This window comes from Polyodon spathula, chromosome 22, assembly GCF_017654505.1.
Source record: "Polyodon spathula isolate WHYD16114869_AA chromosome 22, ASM1765450v1, whole genome shotgun sequence".
Classification (NCBI taxonomy): domain Eukaryota; kingdom Metazoa; phylum Chordata; class Actinopteri; order Acipenseriformes; family Polyodontidae; genus Polyodon; species Polyodon spathula.
The window spans coordinates 1,203,335-1,219,755 of NC_054555.1; the positions used below are offsets into that span (position 1 = coordinate 1,203,335).

Consider the following 16,421-nt stretch of genomic DNA (forward strand, 5'->3'; position numbering starts at 1 on the left):
AAAACAACTTCCCCAGTTTGTTTTTGTATAAAACCGAAGTAGCAACGCACACGCCAGGGCGCGGTTTATCGCTGTCTGTTTGGTCTTCTTGGGTGTTCTTTTGTTTTAATTGATAAGTAGTTTACACAGCTGTAAACACCAGGGTTCCCTTTTGTATAGTCCACATCCTTCACATATAGAGGTTTCTTCAGTAATGTTGTCAGTGTTTTTAAGCTGTCCATTTTTTAGCACCACACGTCTTTGACAGATGTAGGAATAGAAGTGGTTTCTTACAAGGTGTCATGGTTCTTGCTGTCACGGTTCGAATCTTTATTTGGAGAACAACTAAAAAAAAAAAAACTTTCTCGTTCTCTTTAATCCCTTAACAAGCTGAAGGCTGTCAATAATCCTCCTACCTAATAATACATAAGAGCAGAGAATACTGAGAGCGCTTTCTAATATAGCTAATATACGATATGGCTCAGCGCATCTAATGTCTTTTCTATAGAATAATACCCCTCCCTCCTCCAGCCAGTGAAGAAAGTAAACAGAGATACTTTAAAGCTATCTGTTAGGAGGTGAATGACACTGGAATGTCATCTGGAATACAAACTAACTGCCTGCAGCTATACTATCGTTGATTGCAATCCTGTTGGATCTCACAAGTTAGGCAGGGTCCTGCCCTCACATGATCCCCGCTTACACATTTGTTATATAGAAAAGGGTTAAGGTTAGGTTTAGGGTTTTCACATAGAAGGAACCAGTAAGCAATACGCATGTGTTCTTAGTCGATAAAAAATTTTTTGAATGAAAGTGTAAACTGGCAGATAATTTCCCTGGCAGGCAACACACAGGCAGATTGCCCAATGCATAATAAAATGCATGACGTGGTGAAAATGTCCATGCAGATAAATCATCTCCTTGTTGTTCTTATGGGGCCTCTTTCATATGCATATCCTATGTTCTGGTATAAAGTACAGACCATAGACAATGCCTTTCAGTGCTTCAATGAGACTCAGTAATTACAGCCTAAACTAGCCAACCAGGTTTCAGTTCAGAAAGTAATTGCTTCTTTTATTGCACGCTGCTGGGTTTGAATACGAAGAGTTTCAGAGCGAAATAGAAACAACTCATTCTCACCGCTGCACTCATTCTCACCGCTCCACTCATTCTCACCGCTCCACTCATTCTCACCGCTGCACTCATTCTCACCGCTCCACTCATTCTCACCGCTGCACTCATTCTCACTGCTCCACTCATTCTCACCGCTCCACTCATTCTCACCGCTGCACTCATTCTCACCGCTCCACTCATTCTCACCGCTCCACTCATTCTCACCGCTCCACTCATTCTCACCGCTCCACTCATTCTCACCGCTCCACTCATTCTCACCGCTCCACTCATTCTCACCGCTCCACTCATTCTCACCGCTCCACTCATTCTCACCGCTCCACTCATTCTCACCGCTCCACTCATTCTCACCGCTGCACTCATTCTCACCGCTCCACTCATTCTCACCGCTGCACTCATTCTCACCGCTGCACTCATTCTCACCGCTGCACTCATTCTCACCGCTCCACTCATTCTCACCGCTGCACTCATTCTCACCGCTGCACTCATTCTCACTGCTGCACTCATTCTCACTGCTCTACTCATTCTCACAGCAGCACTCATTCTCACTGCTGCACTCATTCTCACCGCTGCACTCATTCTCACTGCTGCATTTGTTCTCACTGATCCACTCATTCTCACCGCTGCACTCATTCTCACTGCTCCACTCATTCTCACTGCTGCATTCGTTCTCACTGATCCACTCATTCTCACTGCTCCACTCATTCTCACCACTGCACTCATTCTCACTGCTCCTGTCTCGTGCTGAAAACCTCTTCATTCTTTCATTGCTATTTATATTTACATTTACAACATGCAGATGCTTCGGATACCCAGTTTTCAGTTTCTGTTGCTGTTTGGATGTTATGGTTGTTTTGTGGGAGAATGTGTGCATTTATGGAAATGCTGCTGTAAACATAGTATTTGTTTAGACAATATTGGCACCAGTGGTTATTTAACACTTTCACCATGCATTTATTTCTTCTCCTCCTGGATACAGTTGTAGTGCTAGCTGCCCAGTGCTATTATCTCAGATAAGGCTCTTGTTTGTAGTTCTGACTTTACCTTTTGTTTGTGCAATTTATGATTTCCTCCCTTGATATCTTATCTCGACCAGAAGACTGGGTTGGTCATGCATCTTGTATACAGAATACTACTAAAGCCAACTGCACGAGCAGTTTAATAAACAGGACTTACCTAACAACAGCACTGGTGTGCACTAAGAATGAAGTCCCTCAGGAACCTGCTCTCCAGGAGACGGAGAGCCTTCAGAAGCCTTTCAAACCTCTGCCTGGCCTTCTCATCATTTCATTACCCCTGGAAAGATTTATAGGACCACAACACACTAGCCTTCCAAATTGCCTTACCAACTGTGTCCCTGCTTTCTTTCAGATTTCTTTTGTTAGCATGCTCTCTGAATTGAAAATAGGAGTTACTCTAGTACTCAGAAATGATGACTGGACTATAGCTCTGCTGTGTTCATTTCTGGTAGCTATGTTATCAATTAGAATAATAGTTGAATAGTTTATTTTTATCCTGCCTGGTAATTATTAATTGCAGATGTCACTTGTGTTATTTATTTATTTATTTTTGTATATTTATCTAAAATACTTTTGCAAAGCATGCAGTTGCCTTGCCCTCCTTGTTTGTGTGCTTATTTTGCACATCCAGAATCGGGCAGTGGATAGTTCATTTTCAAGATGGGAGTATCTGGTACCATTTGCCTCCGGGATATTCTTGCACAACCATACGAATGTAATTGTATTCCACTTTTTTATGTGTAGTATTGCAGGTGCATTGTGTCTGTATTTTGGACTGGATCACTTGGTCTACTAGAAGTTGCTGTTGCTGCTTGAAGCCAGTTCAAGATGCTCAAGTGCTTTTAGCTTTTAGAGGGCTTCTGCTGTAGAATAATGACTGGTGTACTTGGAAAATGATTGGCTGAGCCGATCCGAGATGTTTAGAACAGAGACATGGGAACCAAACGAGAAACCTCTTGTGCCTGTTCTGCTGCTGGGGCTGTTCAGGCTTCTCAAGCAGTCCTGTTTGTTTTAACTCAGCAGCTTTTATCCTTCTTGATTGGATTTCTCCTTTAAAAACTGGCTGAAAGCTCCAAAACACACAGGTATACTTCAAAATGGGCAAATGGGGAAGAAAAGGCGAGTTTTCGATAGCGCTGTTCAAACAGCACTGTAGAAAACATATGGAATTAGTTACTAGAGAAGGCAAGAGAAGACATGGGTATTATCTTGTTATTGGAGGTGTAGATAAGACAATCAAAGCTTCTATTGCCTTTTCTATTTCGTAAATTGTCTTATCTTTTTTTTCCTTAAAGACAGAAATCCCAGAAATAGCTACAGTATAGAGTTTGAATGAATTAATTTCTTTAAGATAAGATTTGAAAGCAAAAACACAAACAATCACACGATTAACACAACCCAGCAAAACAATACAGTTTAACCATTTAAATAAATAAGAAGAATTAGAAGAAGAAGAAGAAGAAGAAGAATAGTATTTAATATAGATGATATTCAGCCTACATTCAAACTTGCTGTGCTGCAGTATCCAAGGGGTCATGTTAAAATGCAAACTGTAATTAGTGCAGCGTAATGACCAATTGAAATGAATTGCAGCAATGTTTAGCTGTGGCAATAACTCCTATTCTGTTCAAATACTGTGTTGTCTTTTCTTCTTAAAGGAGTTCCAAATTCAAAAGTGTTATGTGTTGAGTGCTGTACACAAGCTGCTTGGGACTGGCTGTGTTAAAACAGAAGCCCTGCAATCCCTCCAAATGTTTGTCTAACAGGGTGTAATCCTTTGCAAAGCTTTGTTTAGGAATGTTGTGTTTTCAGGGCTTAGCTCTGATTAGTAAACTACACTTTAAGCCTACCATTGTAAATTGCAGGTTTTAGTGACTGCAGGTTGAACAGACACAGTGAACACGACAAGCAGGCTTTGGAAAAGCCTTTCCTTGCTGACTGCAAACCTGTGAAGAGAAGGGAGTCTGCACTAACCTCGCAGCGAGCGGGTGTTTGTGTCATCCTTCTGATCACTGATGCATGGAACAAGACCAGTCACATCCACAGGACAGAGAGGGATCTGCTTAATTCATCTGAGTCCTATTTTTACAGATAGGTAAAAAATATAGCAAGGATACCAAGCAGTGTATCTAGAGTTTAATTTACAACACTTTCATGAAAACACAAGTGAAGATCCAAAAGATAATCAACTAAGGAGTGTTGTTAATTAAATAAAGTTGATAAGTGAATTTAAAAGCCTTGACCAGCCAACCCGGTGCCATTATCCTTTTTACCCGACACAACCCGACTGAACTGAAGGTAATAATAGACCCGGATCCAACAAGCTTGAAGAATAATGGTTCTTGTGCTTTTCAGACTCTCCCCATAATGAGTGCAGTTCCACCTGTATGTGGTCATAGAAACACTATGTAGAGGACTCAGACAGAGGCACAGGCACACAGCGGGACTGGAGTTCAGAACCACTCCTGAGGCGGGTATGGGTCGGGTCTCAGTGAAGACCTCTGCTTTATACGTTTCGAGTTTCCACCCTGCTTTCTGTATGATTAGCTCCCAGCCTCCTCTGTGAGTGGTGTTGGTTCAGAGGACTTTATTAGCAACTCTACTCAGTTTGCTCCTGGGAAAATATTTGACGGAAGCAGCTGTCAAGAAAGCACTTCAGACACTCTCCTCTATATATTATAGAAATGCAATGAAATGAAAATGGATATATCATTTTAAGTGTGTCTGCAAATATGCGGTTGGTATGCTGTTGTAGAGGCAAATTTGACTTTAATTTTGCATGATCAGATGCATTCTTTATTTTGTTAATGGAAGGTTAGTGTGTGTTATTATTCAGAGGTCAAGTGAAAAGTTTAATTAAAATGAAGTTGCTCTATATTAAATTGTTAACATGGGTCCCTTGCTTTGAATACAGTACCTGGTTTTCTTCTGCTCAGTGGACCTCTGTCACCCCACAAAGATCAAACAGTGCCAACCCTCCTGATTCCAGAGAAGCTTATCTGAACTTCTAGGAAACAATGAAAGAAAACCAGTGTCTCTTGATGCAGCACCTTCAATCTGCAGCCAGTCTCTCACTTTCACCTTGGCAAACCAAACAGAAGCAGGAATGCCAGGCAGCTTTCAGCTCTTTAAATGTCTCTTATAGTAGATGAGCCATGAAATGATCCTGCACTCCAGCCCTGCAGCGCTTCGATGCCCTTGCAGAACCAAGCCAAGCATTACCACCAATGGCAACACCATGGACTGGAATCGAATACAGCTAAGGGGTGTATTGGTTCCTACCATTCTGATACAGTAGCGCAGGAATGTCAAAATGTAATTATCTCACCACTGTGACTCACCTAAAGACTCCTACTTCAGTATCTGCCCTTGTTCTACTGTCCCCATTTAGTGCAGACCCATTGCTTAGCCACTGTAGTGCCATATTACTGGCACTGGAGATCATGTGGTCAAGGTGATCGGACTCTTGACTTCTCCTACTCAACATAGGGACAGGGTATCCTGCTGGAGTGCAGGCCTTTGTAAGGTCATTTCTAAAGAAGCCAGCTGCCCCCATGCTGAAATGTGGAGGAACCAGTGCTGTTACAGGGCAGCGCCCCTGGTCTAGAGTATATTTTAGTACAGGATCATTTTCCATGTCGTTTGTCATCTCTGTTCGCGGGGGAGTGCTGACCTGTCTTTAAAATATTTTTCAGCTCTATCATACTGAGCATATGAATAGGAGGGTGGCATGTTTTGTTATAAGACAAGGTTGTACAAAAATACTGCTTTGTGAAGAGAATGCATCCAGACTTGACCAGTGTTTGTCAGCTCTCTGCACTCAGGGTGTGGGAGTAGAGGAGAGCACAGGAGAGAGCGAGGAGAAAGGAAATTAAAAGTAGAACATTCTCGATACTTGTTGAGGTTTCTGTACCATAGATCAGGAAAGTGGGTTTTTTTTTTGTGTTTGTTTTAAAGAATACCCAAAGGAGTTCTTCGAAAGGGAGTTAATCATTCATAGTCTTCTTTGCAATTGCATCAGCAGAACGTAGCAGCGGAACTGCAGGAATGGAAGATGGAGTGTTCTCCTCCTCAATAAACAAGCAGGAGAGTTTTAATCTTCGTTCATGACATTCCAGCTGTATCTCCGCCCGTCTCTGTGAAGTGCATCCCATATGTCTCCTTAAGTAGAGAGCTGTTCTTTGTATGCAATTGCGCCACACGTTATCTGTTATGCATATGCTGTCCTTGTGACCAGGAACCACTCTACATGGCATTTCACAGTAATTGAAAGCCATTGAAAATAGCTGCATGAAGGAGCAGATGCGGCTGAGATTTGAACCATGTTATGCTAGTAGATTAGACATTTTCATTGGTAAATATAAGAGCTCTTCATGGTTATCTGTGATCATCATTGCTGTTTCTTTGGTCTGTGTCTATGCAAACACTTCCATACCGTTTCACTCAAAAGAAATGACCAGGTAATCCGTGTTGTTTTGCTCCTGGGATTCATAATGAATGAATGAATCTTTTTGCAATTGATTGTTTTGCTTCAAACTGAGTTTAAATGCCAAGCTCAGTGGGGTTCGGAGGACTCAGTGCTCCTGAATCCCATTAAAACCACCAACCCGATTCCAGCTCCAAACTGGGCAAGCTAAAATGGTCCGAATGGACTCTTCTCTTCGCAAGTTTTCTTATGCTCTTGTGTTCTTTTATGGAAATAATGGGAATTCCTGCCACTCTGATCTATTCATTTTTCAGTTAAGAAACAGTATAGCCCCATAAAAACCTTCTGGTAAAAGTTACATGGCGTAATAGTGGAATAATCTGAATTTTGAACAGGAGACATGGGTTCAGAATTCCGCCTACTGCCTTTTCATTAGCCCATTCAGATTAAGACTCAGGACAGGTGCAGTAAAACACCATGGTCAGGACTGTAGACACGGGGTTGTGCAATAAGGGCCTTAATCCAGCTCAAGGGATTTTGTGAATCAAAAATCGTTTTAAGCAGTGGCCTCAACTGATGACTTAGTAAACATATTAAACAAGTGAATTTTTCTTATCAGCATTACCATGTAGATTCACTTCTTATGTCACTGAGAAATGCACGTCTTGCTGTCCGATATTGCTTTCACATCATATTTTTTTCAATGTTTTCTTGTTTCTCTCAGCTGGGACATTGCTGACGTTGCTTTCTGTACCTATCTTGATTGCTGTGCACAGTGCTGGAAGCGGCATTTTATCTTGTGTAAGTACCCTGCAAATGCAATGAATTCCTCACAGCAGTGCTCTCCTGCAACCAATTACGTCCCAGAACAAAGTACACAATGGCTGTGATCCACAGCATCCAGGATCCACTCCTCCCTCCTTCTGCACTATGCTTTAACACTGTGCTGCTCAAAAACCTCGCAGTAATGCCCACATAGTTTTCTATTAGCGCTGGATCGCCCAACTGTGCAGGATATAAGCACAAGTGTCTAGGACCTCTTCAGCTTACCTGATATACAGCAGAAACTTGCGATCAGCTTGAGATGTTAAAAACAAACAAACTGTTAAACTTGTGAAGCGATTGCTGCTGGAAACCGTGGTAGTAGGGGCGTCTTTATTTGTTCTTAGCTAGACAGTTTATTCCCTGATCAGTTTAATTTTTTTACAGCTCCCATGCTTTTTGCGGAAACCACCTAACGCAAACTGACCCAATAAAAAAAAGAAATCATAAATCACGCTGTCTAATGAGGCAACTTCCAAACAGTGTTCTTCCTCACTGGTTCTGAGAAGTGAGGATGACACATTGTATAGAGTGCAGATCTATTATGAGTAAACCTGACACAGTTCCACTGGGTTTCTTTGCTGAAGTTTAGCCAGGATAATATAAATCTACCTGCCCCCCCCCCTTATGGACTACAGTATGTCCAGATTCTTCTATGGCTGGAATGTCAGAGCTGACTGACTAACAGTTAACTGCCCTCACTCTTATAAAGTTCATAAGAGCTGCTCTTGAGACTTGTCGCATGTTTTTGATTAGTTCATGTTATTGCTGTGTGATTTATTAGTGCTCTAGTCCAGTAGTTAAAACTGAGGATTGTTTTGAAATTGCAATCTTTCTAAATGGCATTTCCATTTATTTCCATGCTTTTCCATAACAGCCGTCCCCAGTGTCATCTTAATAAATGAGATGGCTTTTATATCCGAAAAGACTTGATAATGGAAGATTTTAAATAATAAAAAACATATTAATAATACATCCTTTTGTGACAGCTGAGGGACTTGGAAGCTATGTGTTCTAGAACCATGATAAGATTCTTTCCCTTATTGAAAAAGGGGGGCCCCTTTGATTAGAATGGGGCTCCTCTTTGAACAGCCAAGCATGACTCGTTCAGGATGACCTTGGGGTTTGGGAATTGGAAGACAGAAAGCCAGACCTACATGGGGTTAAACTTGCGATCTTTTCTGCATGACTGAAACCATTTCAAATGCTATCCTGTGGAGAGGAATAGTTTGTATAAGAAGTGGGGGGGGGGGGGTTGGGCGGGTGAGTTATGATTCCCCCCAACCTCCTGCAATAGAAGGATCCAGATATAACACTCACAGGGAGAGGAGTCTATGAAAACCAGACAGCAAACTGCAAACTATTTACTCTAACACAGGCAGAGCGAGAGAACTTGCAGCGATTGGGCTGGCATGGGCTGCTGAGGACTTTATCACCTGTGTATGAGACTCCATTCTCGAGGGCTTGCCGGCACAGCAAGAGACCTTCATTTATTATCTAGCCCTGGATTCGACCTGGCAGGCTCCTCAGTGCTACTTGGAGAATAAAATATTTTGAAGATTTTATGTGTTTACCAGCTGGAAGCTGCTGATCGTACAGATACAATAAATTCACATTTTTCTAATACGTTGTAGAACATCGTGCTTGTTAGTTTTTATGCTGAGCGCTGTAGCAGAACGCCAGCCTGTGCCCGGGCTGTTCTGACACTCACAGACTCTGGCGTAGGCTGCATCTTGACTGGTCAGACAGTTTTATTTGTAAAGCACTGATCACACACAATCGAGAAAAAAAGTTTTTACGAAACAGTCAGGCGGAAAAATAATGGTGCTGGTTCTATAAAGGTTCATGGTTTAGGATAAAATCTCTAAGAGTATCTCTTTGAATGAAAGAATGGAAAGTGAAGGGAACTTTAACACTTAAATGAATACACTTTCAGCCTCTTTTATGAATATGTTTCAATTACAGGAATGATAGACAAGGTCAGTTACACATACATGCACATCACGCACCATCGCCCCGTCCTATGTGGTTTGAGGGTAGTGTGCACCCCAGAATGTTGCAATAATACCTGAAGAGTTAATAAATAAGATATTAAACATAGCTGAAACTGTACAGATAACAGAACTCATTAAATACTGGTGGAACAGCCTTCGCTAGACTAAATAATATTTCTTTGGCAGCTGCATTTGTTTTTTTTACAACCTTCATTTCCTTTTTCAATGAAGTACAGGAGAGAAAATATAAATGCCAGCACTGTATCTTTAAACCAGACAGTAAAAGAAACCCATCTCTGGCTTACTCAAGTCTATTTAGGGAACTCACTCTCTATCCCATACGTTATCATGTTTTTATAGCAGCTTCCACTTTAAAAAAAGCAGACTTCAGTAACGTTCCTGCTGTGCTAAATATCTTTACCCAGGTGCCCCTGTGATATGTTTGAATCCTCAGGGGGCACTCGCAAAGATCAGTATTCAGCTGATCATTACCCTGGACTTTCTGTATTCCTGTTACTCACATAACGCTCTCCCTTACAGTGGGTTCATGAAGCATAAAAGCAACATGAAATTTTATCTTACTTTGGCTCCCCGATATAGCGTTATAAAGGGCTGCAGTGGTAGCTCTGCATGGTGACCAATTGAATTAACTTTTTAGCTGGAAGTTAACGATGAGGGGAATTATAGGCTAATCAAATTTGGATGAAATCCAGCCCCACTGTGTCTTCGGAGCCAACTCCTGGCTTGTTGTTCTCAAAGTATAAAAGGTGTTCTTCATACCCAGTGCTGTGTCCATAACCTCAGCTGTAGTATAAACAGAGATTAACAAACCAGCAAGGTGACTGGGATATATTACTTATGTCAACCGCAGCGCAGCTTGGATCAAGATTAAAGGGGCAGATTTGTATATGGAAGCGTAAAGCAGGTAATGAGAGCAGTGAGGTCTCCTAACATCATGCTTGAATGCCGGGGCTCTGGATGCATTAGAATGCACACTAGCCTTCAGTGAGACAGTGTAATAATCAACCTGAAATGCTGAATTTGAGTGAACAAGATTGCTTTTGACTGTGTAAGTGAATGGCTGAGAAAGGGGGCACGTCTTCATAAAGCTTGCTGCTCAGAGTACATTAAAGGGGTCTCCTAGTTATTGTTTTGTTTTCACCATGCTTTCACTATGCTGTATATATATATATATATATATATATATATATATATATATATATATATATATATATATATACAGTATAATAAGTGTCAGGGTTTCTGCACTTTTTGCATGTCATTTGAAGGCTTATTTCCATAGATGCATGCAAGCTGGAATGATCACTTTTTGTTTTTCCTGGCTTTTTCCCCTCAGTTGTATTGAGTGGCTTTTTAAACATGGCAATAAGGCATTTTTGCAATGAAGGCTGGACTGACGAGTTCATCTTCCTTGTGGACCAAGAAGTTTATTTGCATTAGTTTAGAGAGTTGATGATGCGGCAGTCTTATCGGATGCCCAAGTTACATGACTAAACAAAACAGTTCAGAAATACTAAGAGAAACGTAACACATTCAGTGACAATGTCTTCACGGTAATACATTGTCTCAGTCTCCTGTGTGTGTTGAACTTGAGACTGTCTACTGCCTACCTTTAAGGAAACTGCAGCAGCGTTCTGTTTCGCGAAGATGACATTTCTCAGAACATTTAAGGGTTTTTTTTTAGTCATCTTGCGGAATGCTGTGGTATTATTGCCATGATCTCTGCGATTCCGGAGAATGCAGATGCAGTGTCTCATGAGATAAACTAAACTTTACACAAGACAAATCTCACTGAGTGTGAGCTTCTTTAGAGGATATGAGGATATGTCAGGATATGAGAATGAACACAGTCAATCCGAAGGAAGAATTTGCCTTTGTGTTTTTGCACAGTATTTTTGCAGTTTTGCCACGCTTTTCACATGGTTATACTATCATGTATCATAGTTTACCATGTTTATTAATATGCTTTACCATACCTTGTCATTCTTTAGATGCTTGCCTATGCTCCACCATGCTTTCACTATGCTTGATTCCACTTTGCTACGCTTTCACTAGGGTAATCTTTTCTAAGGGTACATTTCTGGATAACCGGGACCTGTTGTCAATATAGAGAAAGCCCCAACCTTAATGATAAGAACCAAGCTCAGCAAACTCAAAGACGGTCATTCATTTGGATTAGGGTCTTCCCAGGAACACATTACACTGGAGAAAAAGGAATTCACCAAGACGTGTCAAAGCCTTTCCCACGAGTCGTGTGAAACACACTGCTGTAGCAGGAAGGGTGTGCACTGTCTGACACACACCTGCTAGTATGTACTCCAACAAACACTGGACAGTGATTGTGTGCATGCTTTCCAAGACGCAGGTCATCCCGGGGCCAGTATCTTGAGTTTTTCCTTTCAGCACATCTTCCTGTTTGATCTTAAGCAGCTCTGGTAACCAGTCAGATCAAGGACTGCTGCTTATAGGACTAATCTTGAACTACCTGCTGTATTGTTATCTCAAGGTAAAGTAGCTTAGTGTTATTGTTAATCCTGGTCTGGTAATCCAACACTAAAGCTTACTGTCTACACAAGCTACTGCTGCAGCTGTTCTTTCACATGTGAAGTTAAAAACCCAAGTTAAAGGTTTTTTTGCTACGAGAAATGTTTGCTGCAATGGCCGGCCTGTCATTTTTTCAAATGCGTAAATGATGTTTTCTCTGGCTTTTCAACGAAGACCCTCTAAAAATGTGAACTCCTGCCATACTGTATTGTTGAACATCCACTCTGAGGATTAAATACACGGACTGAGCAGCAACTGTAGCAATTATCATTGCAATACCCAATCACATGCTGTTGAGAGGCTTTTCTATCATTATTATTTTCCTTTAGTTTGCTTCTTTTGTTGCGTGCTGCTCTATGCCGAATTCAGATGTATTTTATGTCAGTCCAGCCCAGTTGCTACTATTGTAGCTTCTAACCGCACTGTGCTACTCTGCACTGTGTCACCGCCTTATAAAAACAGCTACAGTAAAAGTAGCACAACATCTGTCAACTTTAACAGTTTGAACTTAACAGACAAGGCAAGCATTGCTTAGAAACGATTCCAGATACTTAGTGTGTATGGAACTTGCTTGCTCACACCTCTGGGAATGGGCTCTTTTCTTGCTCAGCCCAAGCTTCTCTCCATGGATCCTGTTATGAACCTCCACCGATACACTGGAGTCCATGTTCTGTGCATCAGTCTGTGCATCAAAGGAGATCACAGCACGGCTGTGCAAGCAATTGAAAACTAGCAGCAATCGTTAAACCCAGATTAGCATCTAAATGGAAACGGAATACATCATAATATTATTATCCAGGTTTTAATTGTGGAAGAGTGTTTTACATAAGCAGGGAGACGCTTTGCTTTTGTTGGCATGAGTGAGGGCACACTCATAGAATACAGGTGTGCACTACAGACTGGAAACCCAGGGACACGGTTTAAAGAGAATGCATTTATTTTTGTATTGCAAAGTCTCTTTTGTTATCTTTAAACTCCCGAAATGACTGTCTAAATAAACTCACAGCAGCTGCTTATCAATACAAATGCGTTATTAGCATTTTAATCTACTGTATTACCAGTTAACCAGCGAGCCCTTTCCAATGTCATTTTAATATCCCAGTTTATATTTCCCTGGCTGTGTTTATTTCCAGTCTGGATTTTGTTGCTCCAATATGAGCTATTATCACTGTTCTTTAAATCTGACTTTACCTGGGTTTGAGTGTGCTTTGAGCAAGTCACATGACAGTGTGACCTTTCAGCTTTCCAGTGTTGATCTGTGACAATGCATGAGATTTACTGTATTAGTCTGAAATTGTTTTATAACCAGGCTGTGCTTTTTGATTGGGCTGTCAACTCTGCCAGCCCCATCTACTCCATGTTTATATTGGTGAGGCTAGCAGTTTGAAGGTAATTTTGTTGCATGACTTGAGTGGAATGATGATGGCTGGTTAGTGCTGGCACCCAGGATCTCTTGAAGGCGCTTTGCTGTTGTCTTTCCTCTCAGGAAGCCTTTAGGGTTTCTTGGCACCTAGAAAGCAAAGGATTGTGTTTATTGCTTGTGTATTGCTTCGTATTTTAATTCATGAATACTATCTTGCTATCATCCAAATATTTTTTACTTAACAGCCCAGGTTGCAAAATCTACAGAACCTGTATTGTCTAAAATTTCTAAAATGATTGTTCACACCAGTTTTAGCAAGCCTCTTTGTTTCAGGGTTGGATTATATGAAATGTCCATTATTATTAAATTGCTTTCATGGCCTCTAATCACATATTTAATTACTATGTCATTTTTTGGCATATTAAAATAAAATAACATGTGTTAGTTGCCTGACAGATTCCGATAAAAAAAACCCTTCTAAAATATATAGTTCCTTCAGTAGGCGTGCTTCAAACAGAGTGGAAGATACTGTGAAACCTTTTCTCCAATGCTGCCTTTCAGCTCTCTAGAATTAGCAGTCCTCAACTGCCCATTTGCAAGCATTTATTATATATAGCATAAATTAATATGTGCAGGTGACCCTGTCTTCTCTAAGTCTTATCTAAGCCTACTTAAATAACCAAGGTGGCCTAGACTATGAAACCATCCTTCATTATACATAAATATTAATCTTAAGCATTTTAGGTTTGATTCTGCAAGACTTTTTCTGGTCCCTCGCCATTGAAAAGTGTGTTCTTCGGATGACTTTCTCTGTTCTGTATCATAAAGTCATGATCTCTCTGCAGAGGAATGCAGTGTGCTCCAGTATGTGGATTATCATAGTGTCATGACCTCTCTGCAGAGGAATGCAGTGTGCTCCAGTATGTGGATTATCATAGTGTCATGACCTCTCTGCAGAGGAATGCAGTGTGCTCCAGTATGTGGATTATCATAGTGTCATGACCTCTCTGCAGAGGAATGCAGTGTGCTCCAGTATGTGGATTATCATAGTGTCATGACCTCTCTGTAGAGGAATGCAGTGTGCTCCAGTATGTGGATTATCATAGTGTCATGACCTCTCTGCAGAGGAATGCAGTGTGCTCCAGTATGTGGATTATCATAGTGTCATGACCTCTCTGCAGAGGAATGCAGTGTGCTCCAGTATGTGGATTATCATAGTGTCATGACCTCTCTGCAGAGGAATGCAGTGTGCTCCAGTATGTGGATTATCATAGTGTCATGACCTCTCTGTAGAGGAATGCAGTGTGCTCCAGTATGTGGATTATCATAGTGTCATGACCTCTCTGCAGAGGAATGCAGTGTGCTCCAGTATGTGGATTATCATAGTGTCATGACCTCTCTGCAGAGGAATGCAGTGTGCTCCAGTATGTGGATTATCATAGTGTCATGACCTCTCTGTAGAGGAATGCAGTGTGCTCCAGTATGTGGATTATCATAGTGTCAAGACTTCTCTGTAGAGGAATGCAGTGTGCTCCAGTATGTGGATTATCATAGTGTCATGACCTCTCTGTAGAGGAATGCAGTGTGCTCCAGTATGTGGATTATCATAGTGTCATGACCTCTCTGTAGAGGAATGCAGTGTGCTCCAGTATGTGGATTATCATAGTGTCATGACCTCTCTGCAGAGGAATGCAGTGTGCTCCAGTATGTGGATTATCATAGTGTCATGACCTCTCTGCAGAGGAATGCAGTGTGCTCCAGTATGTGGATTATCATAGTGTCATGACCTCTCTGCAGAGGAATGCAGTGTGCTCCAGTATGTGGATTATCATAGTGTCATGACCTCTCTGCAGAGGAATGCAGTGTGCTCCAGTATGTGGATTATCATAGTGTCATGACCTCTCTGCAGAGGAATGCAGTGTGCTCCAGTATGTGGATTATCATAGTGTCATGACCTCTCTGCAGAGGAATGCAGTGTGCTCCAGTATGTGGATTATCATAGTGTCATGACCTCTCTGCAGAGGAATGCAGTGTGCTCCAGTATGTGGATTGGCTTTAGGCTCAGGCTGTGTTTTCTTAATAATCAGAAGTACAAATGAGAAGATGTTGAATTTCTTAACTAGGCTGTTATTATCTGCACAATGACAGGGACGAAAGTAAATATCACAAACTTACAAATGAGTTTATTTGACAGCAGGTCCCGGCTGCTGGACAATGCAGCTTGCTGTGTTGTAGGGTCTGGATTTCTCCAGATAAGGCATGAAAATAATGAAATCCTAAATATGAAACAGTGTCCCTACAGCTTGTAGTATCTGCTTGTGGTCTAAAAACACAGTTGTTCCTCCTGTATTTTAAAATATTAGCACAGTAACAGTAACAGAAAAAGGGAAAGTAATGTCTTAGTGTTTTCTGATCATGCAACCTGAAACGAAATGACATGGTCTTGGGGGTACATAAATGGATCCCCAGATTGGAAGAGTGTGTGCTTATTTCCGTGTGATTGCTCCTGATGGAGACAGACGCAGGCCCCGCTGTAAGGCAATACACATTTTAAATTAAAAGTATTCTGTTGCCACACGTTTTTTCTTTAGTAGGTGGCATACTTGGAAAGCACTGTAGAGGGTTTTTACACAAGATCGTTCTTTACAAAATAGTTTCTCATAGACAGCTTCACGGGAAGAGTTCTCGTTTTCATCTTAGGGCTCTGCTTCGTCTCAGGTTTCTGCACAAAAAACTATAATGTGTTTTACAGCTTTCTAATGCCTCTGCCAGCCTCAAAAAATGCTTACTGTATACCTTTGACTAGATGACTTTCTGACACAGACCCTCTTTTGGAGTTTGCAGTATTTATCAAAGAAGCCTGTGGAGTTTGCTGTTTTGTTTTTCAGGGAAAAATCTTCATTAAGGTTGGTTCTGTCTTTTCTTCCACCTCGTCAGTATAAGATGCTTTTTGTTTTAACCTCTTTACTCTTAATGGACTGTTTTTTCCCCAGTCGAGTGGATCTGGCTGCTGTGCATTAGGACTCCTAAAGACTGAATAACACGCCCTTTTGGACCTTCTTCATGGAGTTGCTAGGTGGTGTGTAGTTAGCAAAGCGCTGCTGTTGTTGATTAGCATATGC

General features: G+C 41.3%; 1 protein-coding gene across 1 annotated transcript in view; it reads left to right on the forward strand.

The window, feature by feature from the left end:
• Positions 1-16,421, forward strand: part of LOC121296909 (5-hydroxytryptamine receptor 4-like) — a 58,831-nt gene that overhangs the window by 689 nt on the left and 41,721 nt on the right. The window lies entirely within an intron of this gene.